Source organism: Dendropsophus ebraccatus, chromosome 2, assembly GCF_027789765.1.
Source record: "Dendropsophus ebraccatus isolate aDenEbr1 chromosome 2, aDenEbr1.pat, whole genome shotgun sequence".
In the NCBI taxonomy this organism is placed as follows: Eukaryota; Metazoa; Chordata; class Amphibia; order Anura; family Hylidae; genus Dendropsophus; species Dendropsophus ebraccatus.
In genome coordinates, this window is record NC_091455.1 from 213,735,623 (window position 1) to 213,756,868 (window position 21,246).

Consider the following 21,246-nt stretch of genomic DNA (forward strand, 5'->3'; position numbering starts at 1 on the left):
AATTATCTCAGGAGGCTTCCTCACATCTCATAGCCGGGACGACAAATACATGGAACCACCTGGGCAATGTCTCCTCGCTGCTGCTTCTCCTCCGGCTTTTAAAGACTTTACAGAATTATATGAAGTATTGTTACAGCGGACGATACAAGGGAGGCCTGGATGAAGACAAGACGCTCTTTACTGATTCCACTAGTTATTCGAGTTATCGCTCCTCTTACCATTCATCACCATATCCATAACTTATCCGCTTTCCTCACACTTTATACAGGATCCCCCCCCCCCCCCCCCCAAAAAAAAAAAAAAAAAATCAGAGCAGAGACTGGTTACACATGGACATAAGGGTCTGTTCTTGGTCTATAGGAGTGATATAGAAGAAGGTTTGGTAGGTAAGGATAGTGATATAGAAGAAGGTTTGGTAGGTAGGGATAGTGACATAGGAGAAGGGTTGGTAGGTAAGGATAGTGACATAGGAGAAGGGTTGGTAGGTAAGGATAGTGACATAGGAGAAGGGTTGGTAGGTAAGGACGGTGACATAGGAGAAGGTTTGGTAGGTAAGTATAGTGATATAGGAGAAGGGTTGGTGGATAAGGATAGTGACAGGAGAAGGGTTGGTAGGTAAGGATAGTGATATAGGAGAAGGTTTGGTAGGTAAGGATAGTGACATAGGGGAAGGGTTGGTAGGTAAGGTTAGTGACATAGGAGAAGGTTTGGTAGGTAAGGGTAGTGATATAGGAGAAGGGTTGGTAGGTAAGGATAGTGATATAGGAGAAGGGTTGGTGGATAAGGATAGTGACAGGAGAAGGGTTGGTAGGTAAGGATAGTGACATAGGGGAAGGGTTGGTAGGTAAGGTTAGTGACATAGGAGAAGGGTTGGTGGATAAGGATAGTGATATAGGAGAAGGGTTGGTAGGTAAGGATAGTGATATAGGAGAAGGGTTGGTGGATAAGGATAGTGACAGGAGAAGGGTTGGTAGGTAAGGATAGTGATATAGGAGAAGGTTTGGTAGGTAAGGATAGTGACAGGAGAAGGTTTGCAAGGTAAGGTTAGTGACATGGAAGAAGGTTTGGTAGGTAAGGATAGTGATATAGGAGAAGGTTTGGTAGGTAAGGATAGTGACAGGAGAAGGTTTGCTAGGTAAGGTTAGTGACATAGAAGAAGGTTTGGTAGGTAAGGTTAGTGACATAGGAGAAGGGTTGGTAGGTAAGTATAGTGATATAGGAGAAGGGTTGGTGGATAAGGATAGTGATATAGGAGAAGGTTTGGTAGGTAAGGATAGTGACATAGGAGAAGGTTTGGTAGGTAAGGATAGTGACATAGGAGAAAGTTTGGTAGGTAAGGATAGTGACATAGACTAAGGTAAATATAATGGTATGCTGGGCTGTGTGTTTATGTGTGTGTATATATATATATATATATATATATATAATGATATGCTGGGCTGTATATATATATATATATATATATATATATATAATGGTAGGCTGGGCTGTATGTGTATATATATATATATATATATATATATATGTAAGCTGGGCTGTATATATATAATGGTAGGCTCGGCTGTATATATATAATGGTAGGCTGGGCTGTATATATAATAATGGTAGGCTGGGCTGTATGTATATATATATATATATATATATATATAATGGTAGGCTCGGCTGTATATATATAATGGTAGGCTGGGCTGTATATATAATAATGGTAGGCTGGGCTGTATGTATATATATATATATATATATAATGGTATGCTGGGCTGTGTATATATATAATGGTATGCTGGGCTGTGTATATATAATGGTATGCCGGGCTGTATAGCTAGAGGTATAGAGATATAGAGATTGATGGGCTACAAAAATGTTGTACGGTGTGAGGCAAAAAACATCAGGAAAGACTTAAAGGGGTATTCCACTTAAACCTAACTTGTTCCCTATCCATGTTCATGTCCACAACTTAGAAGGTACTTTTTTCTTTTATTACTATTATTTCTACTATATTATCAGAAACACAAAGCTAAGTCTAAAAACTTTTTCCCCCCTTTATCCGGCTGTGTTTTCTGCAGATTAGTCACAAATTAGTAATGAAGGTTACGGGCTCTCAGCGGCCGCAGACTATAGATATCTATAAGCATAACGTCATTTATTTTTTCGCCACATTCCACTTAGTGACACATCAATCCATCCAGACGGTATTTTTCTAGCGGAATAGAGAGTAATGACCACATGAAGTAACCGTAAAAGGGAAATGGAATAATAATGTTGCCAGTTTTTATGCCGCTAACAACTCATTATTAATTGCTAATAGCTGGGGTCATCTTTTCCCGGAACCCACAGACTTTTCTTGATGTATTTACTTTCGAGTCGTGTACGTGGAGACCATTTGTCTTTCCTGTTGTGCGTCTTTTTGTGGTTATTCTTTATCCTAAATGTCGTGACCGCAAAACTTTTACCTAATTGCTTTTGGAAAAAAAATATAAAAAGCTGGATAGAGATAATGATGCGAACGGCGTCCAACAAACCCTACAAGGATTAACATATTTTACTGTTGTTTTTTTTTTTTTTTTTTTTGTTCAGATGAATTTCAAGTTGATCTTTTGGCTTAATATATATTTCCATATGTAAGGGTAGAAAATCCAAAAATTCCAGCTACGGGTCTCTACTAGAGATGAGCATGACGTGAGCATGCTGGAGTCCACTGGTTCAGCATTTGATTACTGGTGGCTGAAGAAATTAGATGCCGCCCTAGGGTGTCTGGGAAAACATGGATACAGCCATTGGCCATAAGCTGTATCCACCAGGACTCCCTAGAGCGGCATCCAACTTTTTCAGCCAGCGGTATTAAAATTTCAAGCCAGTGGACTCCAGCATGCTCAGGTCGCGCTCATCTCTAGTCTCTACTTCTAGTTGCCATAATGGCACCAAAATGAAGTACTGTTTGGACACTGGGGGTTACATTTATGATGGCTGTGGGCGTACACTAAGGAGAAGGCACCACTCCCCCCTACTCCCTAACGTACGGTATCCATATTACACGCTCATTTGATGGACGGGCATGGGGAGTGAGGGGGTTGTGGCAAAAAGGGGAGGAGGCATGGCCCCTACAGCGCCTGATTTACCATGATTTACTTAAACTCCTTTCTCCGTGGCCTTCCTTCTTACATACTTGCCCTTCTCCAATGAATCCTTAAAGTTGCCCATACATTTTCAGTATCTGTCAGCCAAATGCTCGTTTGGCCAATACCTATATCTCCCAACCTCCCCATACACATAAACTTTCGACACAGCCAGGCAGTTAAAATCCAATATGTCTAGCCCTTCTCTGTGCCGTCACAAGACACGATTAGCTATGATCCATTCGATACATCATTCAAAAGCCGAACATCATCTACATAGGGCAACGTGTGTCCAACAGTGATGCTTTAAATGGCATGCAGAAAAGATCAAGTGAACCCATGAAGACATCCTTGTGAGACAATGAGCCAATGGAGATAACCATTTGAGACGATAAGCAGCTGAACATATCCTTGGATAGCCGATGAATGTTTCCATCTTAGGTGGTGAGCCAATGAACGTATCCATGTGAGGCGGGGAGTCGATGAACGTATCCATGTGAGCTGGTGAGCCGATGAATGTATCCATGTGAGCAAATGAGCCAATAAATGTATACACGTGAGCCAATGAGCTAATGAACGTATCCATGTGAGGCGGGGAGCCGATGAACGTATCCATTTGAGCCGGTGAGCCGATGAACATATCCATGTGAGCTGGTGAGCCGATGAATGTATCCATGTGAGCAAATGAGCCAATGAACGTATACACGTGAGCCAATGAGCCGATGAACGTATCCACATGAGCCAATGAGCCGATGAACGTATCCATGTGAGCCAATGAGCCGATGAACATATCTATGTGAGCCGGTGAGCCGATGAACGTATCCTCGTGGGCCAATGAGCCGATGAATGTATCCATGTAGGCCAGTGAGCCAATGAACGTATATCCATGTGAGCCAATGAGCCGATGAACGTATCCATGTAAGCCTCTTACGCCGCTCCTCTGCTAGTCTCCTTACTGGCTTCCCATTGGCCAGCAGACAAGTTAGACAAAATCTGCAAACTTTTAATAACAAACTAAGAAACCAAATCCTGCCTTACTCTCAGCGGGAGAATTACAAACGTCCCTTTTCTTCCCATGATAAATAAATGAGCCATTAGTGTGATAAGAAAGACGAAAAAAAAACAAAAAACCCTACAACGTTATCCACATAAACTTCACATTAAAAATGATAAGAAGCCATTTTTGGATAAATATTTTTAATCTATGCAAAAATCCCGTCAGGCGGCACAGCGGTGGTTCCTGCCAATCGAGACTGATTGTCAATTTGTAATGACAAAATAAAATAAAAAACTAACAAGAAGAAATCTCATTAAAGGGTCTATATTAGAGGGACACATCCTGCGGGGTAATAACACCGCCATGCCATTACCTAGAGCAAACGTTTTGGTTCCAAAGTCCAGAGGCAGGAGGGACGGAGGAGTCACAATACCCCCCCCCCCCTTCTCTAAATTTAGGGCTTTAGGGCCATTCTAGAAACAAATACCATTATTTAGTCAATTAACGTCCTTTAAACTTTTGGTAGCTGAACATCCAAACCGACGCGTTTCACAGGGTTCCCAGATTCCGAGGTATTAGAGACATATTCGTCTGTCTTAATAACTTAACCTGTAATGGAATTTAAATGAGCCCAACCGGGAGAGATATAATTATGTTCTGTGCGAGAACTCCCTGTGGTAGTTTTTGAAGAGAGAGTGAAAATCGCCACATGTTCCTATTAGAGGGCACAGCTTACACGTGATTACTGTCTGATTTGCATTGAGAAGAATATCTGCAAATACAGAAGGCGCAACATCGCAAGGAAAAAAAAGGGGGCAAGTTAGTATTCGAGACCCAAGGGGCTCTAAACCCAATGACTGCCACCACCAGCGACGAGAAGGAGGAAGGGGGGGTGGGGGTGCCACCACCAGCGACATAAAGGAAGAAGGAAGGGGGGGTGTTCCTTCCAGACACTTTATAAAGGAACCACAGTGTATGCCGGCACTGTAATTATCCAGCTTAATTATTCTTATGCAATAAGTACAATAAGCTGCAGATCTCCCGGGAGCCTTCCTGTCACAGATTTTTTTTTCCTGGTGAACGCTTAAATAAAGATAAACCTTCTTTCCACTAGACATTTTTCATTCGAACCCAGTAGGTAGCTGGATGTTCTTCTTCCTGACAGTCAGGAGGTATAAAATATGTATTAGCGGCAGGGAGACATTGAAAGTTTCTATTCACCAGAGGTGCGCGGGCCCCGTCCTTGCGAGATGGAACCAAATGTCGTCCAGATGTTCAGCTCTTCGCTTCCCGACCTGCACGGATGGCACAGCGCAGCAGAGAGAGAGAGCAAATATTTGCACTGTATTAATCGCGTCAAATTAAATCAGTATTATTTTTTTTTCCACCCGGCGCACAATTAAAGTGGCTCTCATCTCATGAATTAACCTGCGGTAATGAGGTGGCAGGAGCTTCTCTCGGGGTAGAAGGTATTCACATGCTGGAGGGTAGAGGAGAACAGTCGGCGGTATTCAGAGCTGGCGCTAACCTGCAATAACAGTGAATGATACCATGCCCTATGGGGGGGATTTATCAATGGTTTTTGTGTAGGCTTTCGGGTAAAATTGGTGCAAATTTTTGACCAATTGCATTTTTGTGCAAAAATTTGCTGACTTTACTGTATTGTACGGACGGTACATGGGCCAACTACAAAGGGGGAGGGAGATATAAAGTATGGGGACTACCTACCGGGGGAAGGGTGTAACAACTGCAGAGGGGATAGGGTGGAAGAACTACAGAGGGGCAGGTGTACAGCATGGGGGCCTAACTACAGTGGGACTTACAGTAACTTACAAATAGGAGCCTTACAACATACAGCATGGCGGCTATCTACCATACAGAGTGGGGCTACAGTGTAAGAAGCATTCGTGAGCGATCCAGGTGCCAGTAGGGGGCATCTCGGTGCCATAGCTTCGCCATCCCCGGACTACAGTTTGTGAGGCATCAGCACGGAGAGCGTGTGGGCAGGGTGGGCAGGTGTTACACATTGAGGAGTCAGCAGGGGCCAAAAACTTTCCAGTCTAGCCTTTCTTCCTCCGGGGCTTGGGCCCAGACATTATGGTCAGTGACGCCCCACGGCTTTACAGCAGCTCTTCGGTGGCACCAGGCATCACGTACATGGGAAAGCTTAGGTAAATACTCCCCATCCCAGGTATTTCTGAGATATTTTTGCTACGTGTCCCTCCGTCTGGTCCTATTATCAGAAATCGTTCCTACTGGTAGACCAGTTCAACCCCAGTATACCAGATACAACGACAATAAGCCAAAAGAACCTTCAATCTATAACAACAGGACACAGGAAACACTACACGGGCGCACAACAGACTGGAAAATTCCTTCTCCGCATTGTAAGAACGCCGGCGATAGATCTCCCTTCCCAGCTGCCATATTGTATAAAGCGGAGATGTTTTTGAGGAATTACTCCACGCACTGCATTGATTTCTCCTACCATGAAGATGAATGGAGGACGACGAGGCGTGTAATGTTTTCGGAGCACGCGGGGAAGGCTGCGGCATCCGGAACATGACGCGGACAGGGATTGTACTTTTATAACACCCTGCTTGCCAATGTAGCAGATTGGTCTCCGAAGGGAATTGAACCAACACCTACCTGCAATGAAAAGCCTCTTTCTAGCAGGATTGTATTACATCCCAGCGGGCTCCAGCTGCACATTCATTATTTAACAGAAACCCTGTATACCTAGATGGAAAAAACAGCAGTGTTCCTGGGCTCGGCAGCAACGACAGAGCGGTGCGGGAAAATAACGCTGTGTATTACCATACAAAGGGATGCGGAGTCGGTGTGAATCCTTACAGCTCCATAGACCCCGCTCGCTCGCACGCCCGCTTGGGCTCTGAGAGTTTAATTAACGGTTATTGTCGTGTCCGGTCGCAGGACGGACGTTGGAGGGTTGTAAGCGTAATGAGCCATCATTTTCTGCTTAGTACGACTGTGTTTGCTGCTCCGCACAGTCGGAGGAGGCTTTAACTCATTTGCTGCATCTGCCCGACGTGGATTATAGGTCGGAGAATTTCCGGGACGTTTGTTACTAATTATTATCAGATGCCGACACCTACAGTAGCTTTATATTCTAATGTTATTATTATTGCCCGGGGCCGGGGTGCTGCCCGAACACAGGCACTGCGCTTGAAAAGGGGGATAGCCCAAGTGTAAGGTATCCGAGCGGATGCTCAAGTGTAAGGGTGGTATTACACGGAACGATTATCGTTCGAAAAATCGTTAAATCGTTCGGATTTGAACGATAATCATTTCGTGTAATAGCAGGCAACGATTAAACGACCAACGAGAAATCGTTGATCGTTTAATAGGATCCGGACCTATTTTTATCGTTTGATCGTTCGCTCATCGTTCGCACATCGTTCGCACATCGTTTGGTGGAATACGAATTCACAGCTGAAACGCACGCAATAGCGACGACTAAACGACCGCAAGAACGATCATAAATAAAGATCATCGTTTCGTGTACTTGGGCGAATGATTTCGGGTCGTTTGCCTTAGCGGTCGTTTAAGATCGTTTATCGTTAATCGTAAGTCGTCGGAAAATTGCTTGGTGTAATAGTACCCTAAGGGGTCCGAGTGGATGTTCAATTGTAAGGTGTCCGAGCGGATGCTCAAGTGTAAGGTGTCCGAGCGGATGCTCAAGTGTAAGGTGTCTGAGCGGATGCTCAAGTGTAAGGTGTCCGAGCGGATGCTCAAGTGTAAGGAGTCCGAGCGGATGCCCAAGTGTAAGGAGTCCGAGCGGATGCCCAAGTGTAAGGTGTCCGAGCGGATGCTCAAGTGTAAGGTGTCTGAGCGGATGCTCAAGTGTAAGGTGTCCGAGCGGATATTCAGGTGTAAGGTGTCCGAGCGGATGCCCAAGTGTAAGGTGTCTGAGTGGATGCCTAAGTGTGAGGTGTCCAAGCGGATGCCCAAGTGTAAGGTGTCTGAGCGGATGCCTAAGTGTGAGGTGTCCGAGCGGATGCTCAAGTGTAAGGTGTCCGAGCAGATATTCAGGTATAAGGTGTCCGGGCGGATATTCAGGTGTAAGGTGTCCGAGCAGATATTCAGGTGTAAGGTGTCCGGGCGGATATTCAGGTGTAAGGTGTCCGGGCGGATGCCCAAGTGTAAGGTGTCCGAGCAGATATTCAGGTGTAAGGTGTCCGAGCAGATATTCAGGTGTAAGGTGTCCGAGCAGATATTCAGGTGTAAGGTGTCCGAGCAGATATTCAGGTGTAAGGTGTCCGAGCAGATATTCAGGTGTAAGGTGTCCGGGCGGATGCCCAAGTGTAAGGTGTCCGGCCCTTAAACAAAAGCAGCTGTTACTGAGGAACTTCAGTGCAATACAAAAGAAGAAAAAGTGAAGCTGTAGCATAGGAAGTGAAGAAAGTTGGCTTAGGTTCCTATTACATGCGCTGACTATGGCCCAATCATTTTAGCGCCGATCTGCTAGATAAGCCCTCGCTTACTGGACCTATAAGATGGCCCTTGCCCAAATACCTGACACCTTACCTCTCCCTGCTCCCAGTCTTCTCTCCTGTGCTCCGCAGCTTCCCGGCCTGTCAGCTGACAACCACAGGGCAGGACCGCCATAGCCGGTGATTGGCTGAGCGGCCTGTCAGCTGACCTTCAGACGCTGCAGCCACTGGGACTCTGCAGAGCACAGGAGAGAAGAACGGGAGCAGGGAGAGGTAAGGTATCAGGTGTCTGGGCAATCATCAGCCATCGGCCGCAAATCGCTATTACACGTAGCAATGCGCAGTCAGCACCCGACCATTTTAGGTCCAAACCTAAACCAACGATTAGCAGATGATCGTTGCCATTGACTGATCGCTGTCTCTGTTACACGGAGCGATAATCGGCCAAATCGACCCAATTATCCCGATTATCGCTCTATGTACTAGGGCCGTCTTGGGGGCCTTGTCCAATGCAGTATTATACTCTGCCAGGACTGTTGTATAGGAGGGTGTATAGGTGAAGAATACTCGTATTCACGTTTAGAGTTATATGACTGCCTTCTGCCCAACCAGATCAGAGACAGCCAGGTTGGGTAGTAGGAGAACCAGGCCTTTATTACTGGGTGTAGCAGACTTTCCGAGACCTCCCAGGAGAGCCGTGCATTAGTCAGTAAGATACTTCGGCTTGCTACTCTTTGTCTTACTGGGGGTCAGTTCTTAGCTGTGGTAACAGTCCTGACAAAATAGGACAAGGATCCCTAAGACAAGGTGTACCCTAAAGAACGGTTACCCCTCCCAAGGGTTTAGCACTGCTTACTAAAACAATCTTCCAGGTGGCCACTCCTGTCGGGGCAGCTGCTGTATGTCCTGCAGGAAGTGTTGTATTCTCTCCAGTCTAACACAGTCAGGAACTGTCCAGAGCAGCAGCAAATCCCCATAGAAAACCTCTCCTGCTCTGGACAGTTCCTGACATGGACAGAGGTAGCAGCAGAGAGCACTGTGTCAGACTGGAAAGAATACATCACTTCCTGCAGCACATACAGCAGCTGATAAGTACTGGAAGGCTGGAGATTTTTTAAACAGAAGTACATTACAAATGTACATAACTTTGTAACACCTGCTGTGAGTGCTGCTCTGGAGTATAATACAGGATGTAACTCAGGATCAGTAATGTATGTACACAGTGACCCCACCAGCAGAATAGTGAGTGCAGCTCTGGAGTATAATACAGGATGTAACTCAGGATCAGTAATGTATGTACACAGTGACCCCACCAGCAGAATAGTGAGTGCAGCTCTGGAGTATAATACAGGATGTAACTCAGGATCAGTAATGTATGTACACATTGACCCCACCAGCAGAATAGTGAGTGCTGCTCTGGAGTATAATGCAGGATGGAGCTCAGGATCAGATCAGCATCTAAGGTACCGCAGATCTTATTTCCATATAAGTTGATGATTGGAGGTGGATGTTACCTGTAAGGGTTTTGCCATTTTATTTCCGAGTCTATTAAACTGGAAATTGATTCCAATGTCTTATAAATCATTTTTACAACTTTTCCATAATATTGGTTTAATTTGCAGTATTTCCCCCGATCCACAGACAGGAAGGAAACAGCAGAACTTGCATTTCTTTTGAAATCAATTTTAAACCTTTCAATGAAGAGAACATTGTTTGAGGTGACGGATTTAATGTTCATCAGGACAGATGGATGAGAATCACACAGAGCTTCTACCGAGATAAAACCCGCTCCCAGATGCTCCGAAAACAATAGCAAGAGATAGGAACATATTACCATAACGCCAAGTCTCCGCAGCTGCAAGGAGATAAACTACCAGAATCTAGTCTGTCCATCCCATATCTATCTATCTATCTATCTATCTATCTATCTATCTATCTATCTATCTATCTATCTATCTCCCATCTATCTATCTCCTATCTATCTCCTATCTATCTATCTATCTATCTATCTATCTATCTATCTATCTATCTATCTATCTATCTATCTATCTCCTATCTATCTCCTATCTATCTATCTATCTCCTATCTATCTATCTATCTATCTATCTATCTATCTATCTATCTATCTATCTTAAGAAATATAGGCAGCACCTTGAATGCACGAGATAGGTGCCCGCAGACGGGTCCTGGACAACGGACCAAAGTAGATATGTAGCAAAAATACTCTGCAGCACTCGAAAGTTCTTGGGCAAACGTGACGTGGGTTTATTTAAACATCGTAAACACAGCAAACAAGAAGTAAAGAGACACGACGTTTCGGCGTACCTTACGCCATTTTCAAGTGTACTAGTGCCACAAACAATCACAGCTTAAATACATTTGTGCTAAGTAGTTGCAAAACACGATACGTGCAAAATTCTGTCAATCACAGTGAAAAGTTACTCCCATTCCACTCCTCTCCATCACCTGATTGGAGTGTGCTAATGTCCATGTTTAAGAGCCTATACGGCATAATAGATTAGTAAAGTGTCCATTCATAAAAGTGATCACCAAAAAAGTGAAAAAAACTTGAATCGGCATAGTCCATCATAAATTTGTATAGACGATATATTCACTGGAAGGCAATCCCAAATTGTTCTCAATCCAAGCCAGTTGCACATACTTAAATTACCGCAAGTATACTCTCAGACAGGTCTGAACGAGGCATAGTCTTCAGCTACGAAGCCGCTTCCTCCTGGAGTTGCCGGGGACCCTCCTCCCATAGGGCGAGAGATCTCCAGTACGACTCCAGCCCTCCCACCGAATGTGAATCCACACCAGCGGGCAGCCGGAATCACCTCCCGGGGTTGCGGCCATTTTCTTCAGACTAGCCGCAATGTGAACGCACAATGTGAATGGCCACCGGGCCGCAAGCTGTAAATACTTGTAAATGATGAACTTCTTGTGCAGGCTTGAATGTTTCAATCTAAAGGGTATTGCCTTCCGTGTCACAATCATTATAGTCATGAATTTCTATAAAAGGAGAAAAGGAAAAACAATTATTAGAAAATTTCCAAAAAAGCTAAGAAATAAATTCAGATTGTTTGTGTACATATGATACTCCCTTACATTGCGGATACATGAGGGTATATAGAAGCATATGGAGAGGTAAATAACTACTTAAACATATGGTTATTGATAATGTATTCAACGTTTAAACCACACGGGGATAAAGATTGTAGCTCGTGAATCCAATATAATTCCTTACGGAGGAGCAACATTTTTCTGTTGCCACCTCTCTTTGGTTGTAACACTCGATCAATAAGCATGAATCTAAGGTCCCCTTCAGAATGACCAAACTTGGTAAAGTGACAGGAGACCGGTGGATCCAATTTCTTTTTTCGGATGCTGTATCGATGCTGATTGATGCGGGTTTTGACATCCAATGTCGTCTCACCCACATAAATCAGATCACACGGACACATGAGAATATAAATAACCCAGTCACTATTACATGTCAAGTATTGTTGAATACGGTATTGTTTCTTAGTTTTAGGATGTGTGAACACATTTCCCTTGCACATGTACTTACAATTAACACACACCCGGCACGGATAGGAACCCTTCCCCCCTGGTGTCAGTACACGTTGTCCATCGCCTTGTGTGTGTCTAATGTCCGTGCGTACCAATTTGTCACGAACATTTTTAGCTCTCCTATATGAGAACAATGGAGGACTCTGAAATTCAGGTACATTGTTATGTTGTTCCCTGACTATATACCAATGTTTAAGAACAATCCTGTTTATGTCTTTAGACGCATGTGAATAGGTGCTAACAAACGGTATACGATCCATTGTGTGAGCCGCGAGCTTGGGTTCCAATAGTTTCCCTCTCTCTATATTTTTTACTTTGTTTTTTACACATTTCCAATAGTCTCTTAGGGTATCCCCTCTCCTTAAACTTGAACTCCATCTTATCTAAGGCTGTCTCCAAGTTATTCTCTTCCTCCACTATTCGTTTTGCCCTCAACATCTGCGAGTAGGGCAGGGATTTCAACATGTTGTTCGGATGGCAGCTGTTAAAGTGTAGAAAATTGTTGCAATCAGTATCCTTTGTATAGATATCTGTCGTCAATTTATTGTTCTCAATGGTTATCTGCACATCCAGATAGTGTATGGTGTGGAGATCCATATGAGCCACAAATTTTATTGTCTCGTCAATGGTGTTCAAATAATTGATGAAGTCACATAAATCACTCATGTTCCCAGACCACAGCATGAAAATGTCATCTATAAAGCGCCACCATGACGTCACATTACTGTAATGGTGTGCTGCATAGATTTGAGTGTCTTCCAAACGGGACATGACGATGTTGGCATACGTAGGGGCCACATTCGCCCCCATCGCCACGCCCCGTTGCTGTAAGTATATTTGCCCATCAAAGGAAAAATAGTTACTGGTTAAGACTAACCCCAACAATCTCAAGATAAAATCTCGATCTTTTGCACTGTAGTCCAATGATACGAGAGATTCAGCAATAGCCTGCATACCTCTCTCGTGATCAATGGAAGTGTACAAACTTGTTACATCCAATGTCACTAGTATAGTCCCCTCAGGTACAACCAAGTCTGATATTTTATTCAGAAAGTCCGTCGTGTCTTTCAGATAAGATCTAGCACCAGTCGCTAACGGTCTCAAAATTTTATCAAGATAAATGGAAATATTACTCAGGATGGAACCCCTACCGGACACAATAGGTCTGCCCGGGGGGTTCTGAACATCCTTATGAATTTTGGGAAGTAAGTATAACATCGGTAATACAGGATGAGTGACCTTCAGAAAGTCCACTGTTTTCTCATCTACAATGTTTTGATTTAATGCTTCCTGTAATATCCCATCAATTTTCCTCTGTATGTCGAATTTTGGATCGATGTGCAATTGTTTGTATACTCTTGTATCATTGAGTTGTCTATACGCCTCTTGTACGTATGTGTGTCTATCCATTATGACGATGGCTCCGCCCTTGTCCGCGGGTTTGACAATGATGTCTTTCCCACGGGCAAGGGTGTTGACAGCATCAAGTTCGCCTGAAGTGAGGTTAGGATTAATCACATCATGATCACCAACCTTATCTCGTAATTTTTTTATATCCTGTCTCACCAGATTCGAAAATGTTTCAATCGCTGCAGATGCCATAGGCGGCATAAAGTCGCTCGGGCTCCTCAAAGAGAGATTACCTATGGACAACTTACAACCAGAAGAACGATCAGGTACGTCACCCGCAGATTGATTCTGAAAGTGAATTTTCAAGTTAAGTCTTCTAACAAATTGAATTAAATCCATATCAATTTCAAACCATTCAACTTTTTGACTTGGACAATAGTTTAACCCCTTTGAAAGCAACAATTTTTCATCATCATTTAAAATATAAGAAGAGATATTTACCACATTAGTGTCAGAGATCACGCTTTTTTCTTGGAGACAGTCTTGGGTGTTGTATTGCGGTTCATTTTTTGAGCCCTGGTTTTTCCGACTTCGATTTCTCTTTCTGCCCCCTCGGCGAGATCGTCGGCCTCCCGGGGGCGCTGGGATAAAAAATTCTCACTGGTGGAAGTCGGTCTTGTCACACTTTCAGTCCTTTTGTTTTTCCTCTGCACAGGCGGATTTTTATTGTCCGAAGACCACACATAAATGCGGCCGGTTTTATAATCTTGAAGATCTCTGTACCACTTATGGCGCTTTTCCTCTTGTAGATCACTTTTAAATTTATCCAGAAATTGTTTTTGTCGGGTAGTATATTGTGTATATTCATCAGCAGTCATTATAGCCTGTAATGTGTCCTCCACTGCTTCCATCGAGTTGGTCACCTCCGAAAACTGTCGTTGCATCGACTCAATATGTAATAAAATCAAGTCCAGTGCATATTTATTGGAAACCAATTCATACATCCTCCGAAATTCAGTATCCTCTAACAGCATTGTGGGCTTCAAACGAGCCCTCATCCCTCTAGGTATACGTTTAGCTCGATAATATTCTCCCAATGTGAAAATATGTAAGTCTAAAGTCACCATTTTTTTAGATAATTGTTCATAATTACGTTTAATATCAATATGCGAGAAAGTTTCTAGGTAGTTCTCACCCCTTCTGATGCCTCCAATAATACGCTCCGCATCACCCTCCGTAAGGGAATGGCCTTGTGCTGTGGCAGCAGCGCTGGTCAGATTCTGTCTGATACGTTGTTCCATGTTCCTCAGTAATCAGCAATATACAGAGACGAGTCGGGTGCCAGCCGGTGAGTCTCAATGAATATCTTAAGAAATATAGGCAGCACCTTGAATGCACGAGATAGGTGCCCGCAGACGGGTCCTGGACAACGGACCAAAGTAGATATGTAGCAAAAATACTCTGCAGCACTCGAAAGTTCTTGGGCAAACGTGACGTGGGTTTATTTAAACATCGTAAACACAGCAAACAAGAAGTAAAGAGACACGACGTTTCGGCGTACCTTACGCCATTTTCAAGTGTACTAGTGCCACAAACAATCACAGCTTAAATACATTTGTGCTAAGTAGTTGCAAAACACGATACGTGCAAAATTCTGTCAATCACAGTGAAAAGTTACTCCCATTCCACTCCTCTCCATCACCTGATTGGAGTGTGCTAATGTCCATGTTTAAGAGCCTATACGGCATAATAGATTAGTAAAGTGTCCATTCATAAAAGTGATCACCAAAAAAGTGAAAAAAACTTGAATCGGCATAGTCCATCATAAATTTGTATAGACGATATATTCACTGGAAGGCAATCCCAAATTGTTCTCAATCCAAGCCAGTTGCACATACTTAAATTACCGCAAGTATACTCTCAGACAGGTCTGAACGAGGCATAGTCTTCAGCTACGAAGCCGCTTCCTCCTGGAGTTGCCGGGGACCCTCCTCCCATAGGGCGAGAGATCTCCAGTACGACTCCAGCCCTCCCACCGAATGTGAATCCACACCAGCGGGCAGCCGGAATCACCTCCCGGGGTTGCGGCCATTTTCTTCAGACTAGCCGCAATGTGAACGCACAATGTGAATGGCCACCGGGCCGCAAGCTGTAAATACTTGTAAATGATGAACTTCTTGTGCAGGCTTGAATGTTTCAATCTAAAGGGTATTGCCTTCCGTGTCACAATCATTATAGTCATGAATTTCTATAAAAGGAGAAAAGGAAAAACAATTATTAGAAAATTTCCAAAAAAGCTAAGAAATAAATTCAGATTGTTTGTGTACATATGATACTCCCTTACATTGCGGATACATGAGGGTATATAGAAGCATATGGAGAGGTAAATAACTACTTAAACATATGGAAGCAGTGGAGGACACATTACAGGCTATAATGACTGCTGATGAATATACACAATATACTACCCGACAAAAACAATTTCTGGATAAATTTAAAAGTGATCTACAAGAGGAAAAGCGCCATAAGTGGTACAGAGATCTTCAAGATTATAAAACCGGCCGCATTTATGTGTGGTCTTCGGACAATAAAAATCCGCCTGTGCAGAGGAAAAACAAAAGGACTGAAAGTGTGACAAGACCGACTTCCACCAGTGAGAATTTTTTATCCCAGCGCCCCCGGGAGGCCGACGATCTCGCCGAGGGGGCAGAAAGAGAAATCGAAGTCGGAAAAACCAGGGCTCAAAAAATGAACCGCAATACAACACCCAAGACTGTCTCCAAGAAAAAAGCGTGATCTCTGACACTAATGTGGTAAATATCTCTTCTTATATTTTAAATGATGATGAAAAATTGTTGCTTTCAAAGGGGTTAAACTATTGTCCAAGTCAAAAAGTTGAATGGTTTGAAATTGATATGGATTTAATTCAATTTGTTAGAAGACTTAACTTGAAAATTCACTTTCAGAATCAATCTGCGGGTGACGTACCTGATCGTTCTTCTGGTTGTAAGTTGTCCATAGGTAATCTCTCTTTGAGGAGCCCGAGCGACTTTATGCCGCCTATGGCATCTGCAGCGATTGAAACATTTTCGAATCTGGTGAGACAGGATATAAAAAAATTACGAGATAAGGTTGGTGATCATGATGTGATTAATCCTAACCTCACTTCAGGCGAACTTGATGCTGTCAACACCCTTGCCCGTGGGAAAGACATCATTGTCAAACCCGCGGACAAGGGCGGAGCCATCGTCATAATGGATAGACACACATACGTACAAGAGGCGTATAGACAACTCAATGATACAAGAGTATACAAACAATTGCACATCGATCCAAAATTCGACATACAGAGGAAAATTGATGGGATATTACAGGAAGCATTAAATCAAAACATTGTAGATGAGAAAACAGTGGACTTTCTGAAGGTCACTCATCCTGTATTACCGATGTTATACTTACTTCCCAAAATTCATAAGGATGTTCAGAACCCCCCGGGCAGACCTATTGTGTCCGGTAGGGGTTCCATCCTGAGTAATATTTCCATTTATCTTGATAAAATTTTGAGACCGTTAGCGACTGGTGCTAGATCTTATCTGAAAGACACGACGGACTTTCTGAATAAAATATCAGACTTGGTTGTACCTGAGGGGACTATACTAGTGACATTGGATGTAACAAGTTTGTACACTTCCATTGATCACGAGAGAGGTATGCAGGCTATTGCTGAATCTCTCGTATCATTGGACTACAGTGCAAAAGATCGAGATTTTATCTTGAGATTGTTGGGGTTAGTCTTAACCAGTAACTATTTTTCCTTTGATGGGCAAATATACTTACAGCAACGGGGCGTGGCGATGGGGGCGAATGTGGCCCCTACGTATGCCAACATCGTCATGTCCCGTTTGGAAGACACTCAAATCTATGCAGCACACCATTACAGTAATGTGACGTCATGGTGGCGCTTTATAGATGACATTTTCATGCTGTGGTCTGGGAACATGAGTGATTTATGTGACTTCATCAATTATTTGAACACCATTGACGAGACAATAAAATTTGTGGCTCATATGGATCTCCACACCATACACTATCTGGATGTGCAGATAACCATTGAGAACAATAAATTGACGACAGATATCTATACAAAGGATACTGATTGCAACAATTTTCTACACTTTAACAGCTGCCATCCGAACAACATGTTGAAATCCCTGCCCTACTCGCAGATGTTGAGGGCAAAACGAATAGTGGAGGAAGAGAATAACTTGGAGACAGCCTTAGATAAGATGGAGTTCAAGTTTAAGGAGAGGGGATACCCTAAGAGACTATTGGAAATGTGTAAAAACAAAGTAAAAAATATAGAGAGAGGGAAACTATTGGAACCCAAGCTCGCGGCTCACACAATGGATCGTATACCGTTTGTTAGCACCTATTCACATGCGTCTAAAGACATAAACAGGATTGTTCTTAAACATTGGTATATAGTCAGGGAACAACATAACAATGTACCTGAATTTCAGAGTCCTCCATTGTTCTCATATAGGAGAGCTAAAAATGTTCGTGACAAATTGGTACGCACGGACATTAGACACACACAAGGCGATGGACAACGTGTACTGACACCAGGGGGGAAGGGTTCCTATCCGTGCCGGGTGTGTGTTAATTGTAAGTACATGTGCAAGGGAAATGTGTTCACACATCCTAAAACTAAGAAACAATACCGTATTCAACAATACTTGACATGTAATAGTGACTGGGTTATTTATATTCTCATGTGTCCGTGTGATCTGATTTATGTGGGTGAGACGACATTGGATGTCAAAACCCGCATCAATCAGCATCGATACAGCATCCGAAAAAAGAAATTGGATCTACCGGTCTCCTGTCACTTTACCAAGTTTGGTCATTCTGAAGGGGACCTTAGATTCATGCTTATTGATCGAGTGTTACAACCAAAGAGAGGTGGCAACAGAAAAATGTTGCTCCTCCGTAAGGAATTATATTGGATTCACGAGCTACAATCTTTATCCCCGTGTGGTTTAAACGTTGAATACATTATCAATAACCATATGTTTAAGTAGTTATTTACCTCTCCATATGCTTCTATATACCCTCATGTATCCGCAATGTAAGGGAGTATCATATGTACACAAACAATCTGAATTTATTTCTTAGCTTTTTTGGAAATTTTCTAATAATTGTTTTTCCTTTTCTCCTTTTATAGAAATTCATGACTATAATGATTGTGACACGGAAGGCAATACCCTTTAGATTGAAACATTCAAGCCTGCACAAGAAGTTCATCATTTACAAGTATTTACAGCTTGCGGCCCGGTGGCCATTCACATTGTGCGTTCACATTGCGGCTAGTCTGAAGAAAATGGCCGCAACCCCGGGAGGTGATTCCGGCTGCCCGCTGGTGTGGATTCACATTCGGTGGGAGGGCTGGAGTCGTACTGGAGATCTCTCGCCCTATGGGAGGAGGGTCCCCGGCAACTCCAGGAGGAAGCGGCTTCGTAGCTGAAGACTATGCCTCGTTCAGACCTGTCTGAGAGTATACTTGCGGTAATTTAAGTATGTGCAACTGGCTTGGATTGAGAACAATTTGGGATTGCCTTCCAGTGAATATATCGTCTATACAAATTTATGATGGACTATGCCGATTCAAGTTTTTTTCACTTTTTTGGTGATCACTTTTATGAATGGACACTTTACTAATCTATTATGCCGTATAGGCTCTTAAACATGGACATTAGCACACTCCAATCAGGTGATGGAGAGGAGTGGAATGGGAGTAACTTTTCACTGTGATTGACAGAATTTTGCACGTATCGTGTTTTGCAACTACTTAGCACAAATGTATTTAAGCTGTGATTGTTTGTGGCACTAGTACACTTGAAAATGGCGTAAGGTACGCCGAAACGTCGTGTCTCTTTACTTCTTGTTTGCTGTGTTTACGATGTTTAAATAAACCCACGTCACGTTTGCCCAAGAACTTTCGAGTGCTGCAGAGTATTTTTGCTACATATCTACTTTGGTCCGTTGTCCAGGACCCGTCTGCGGGCACCTATCTCGTGCATTCAAGGTGCTGCCTATATTTCTTAAGATATTCATTGAGACTCACCGGCTGGCACCCGACTCGTCTCTGTATATTGCTGATTACTGAGGAACATGGAACAACGTATCAGACAGAATCTGACCAGCGCTGCTGCCACAGCACAAGGCCATTCCCTTACGGAGGGTGATGCGGAGCGTATTATTGGAGGCATCAGAAGGGGTGAGAACTACCTAGAAACTTTCTCGCATATTGATATTAAACGTAATTATGAACAATTATCTAAAAAAATGGTGACTTTAGACTTACATATTTTCACATTGGGAGAATATTATCGAGCTAAACGTATACCTAGAGGGATGAGGGCTCGTTTGAAGCCCACAATGCTGTTAGAGGATACTGAATTTCGGAGGATGTATGAATTGGTTTCCAATAAATATGCACTGGACTTGATTTTATTACATATTGAGTCGATGCAACGACAGTTTTCGGAGGTGACCAACTCGATGGAAGCAGTGGAGGACACATTACAGGCTATAATGACTGCTGATGAATATACACAATATACTACCCGACAAAAACAATTTCTGGATAAATTTAAAAGTGATCTACAAGAGGAAAAGCGCCATAAGTGGTACAGAGATCTTCAAGATTATAAAACCGGCCGCATTTATGTGTGGTCTTCGGACAATAAAAATCCGCCTGTGCAGAGGAAAAACAAAAGGACTGAAAGTGTGACAAGACCGACTTCCACCAGTGAGAATTTTTTATCCCAGCGCCCCCGGGAGGCCGACGATCTCGCCGAGGGGGCAGAAAGAGAAATCGAAGTCGGAAAAACCAGGGCTCAAAAAATGAACCGCAATACAACACCCAAGACTGTCTCCAAGAAAAAAGCGTGATCTCTGACACTAATGTGGTAAATATCTCTTCTTATATTTTAAATGATGATGAAAAATTGTTGCTTTCAAAGGGGTTAAACTATTGTCCAAGTCAAAAAGTTGAATGGTTTGAAATTGATATGGATTTAATTCAATTTGTTAGAAGACTTAACTTGAAAATTCACTTTCAGAATCAATCTGCGGGTGACGTACCTGATCGTTCTTCTGGTTGTAAGTTGTCCATAGGTAATCTCTCTTTGAGGAGCCCGAGCGACTTTATGCCGCCTATGGCATCTGCAGCGATTGAAACATTTTCGAATCTGGTGAGACAGGATATAAAAAAATTACGAGATAAGGTTGGTGATCATGATGTGATTAATCCTAACCTCACTTCAGGCGAACTTGATGCTGTCAACACCCTTGCCCGTGGGAAAGACATCATTGTCAAACCCGCGGACAAGGGCGGAGCCATCGTCATAATGGATAGACACACATACGTACAAGAGGCGTATAGACAACTCAATGATACAAGAGTATACAAACAATTGCACATCGATCCAAAATTCGACATACAGAGGAAAATTGATGGGATATTACAGGAAGCATTAAATCAAAACATTGTAGATGAGAAAACAGTGGACTTTCTGAAGGTCACTCATCCTGTATTACCGATGTTATACTTACTTCCCAAAATTCATAAGGATGTTCAGAACCCCCCGGGCAGACCTATTGTGTCCGGTAGGGGTTCCATCCTGAGTAATATTTCCATTTATCTTGATAAAATTTTGAGACCGTTAGCGACTGGTGCTAGATCTTATCTGAAAGA

The 21,246-nt window shown here is 43.1% G+C and overlaps 1 long non-coding RNA gene across 1 annotated transcript; it reads right to left on the reverse strand.

Moving 5' to 3' along the window:
- Positions 1-15,053: 15,053 nt before the first annotated feature.
- LOC138784943 (uncharacterized) lies at positions 15,054-20,732 on the reverse strand. The gene is made up of 3 exons (XR_011361984.1): positions 20,634-20,732; positions 16,476-16,582; positions 15,054-15,735 (listed from the first exon to the last, which is right to left on the reverse strand). It is a non-coding gene; the product is annotated as an uncharacterized lncRNA (long non-coding RNA).
- Positions 20,733-21,246: the final 514 nt, after the last annotated feature.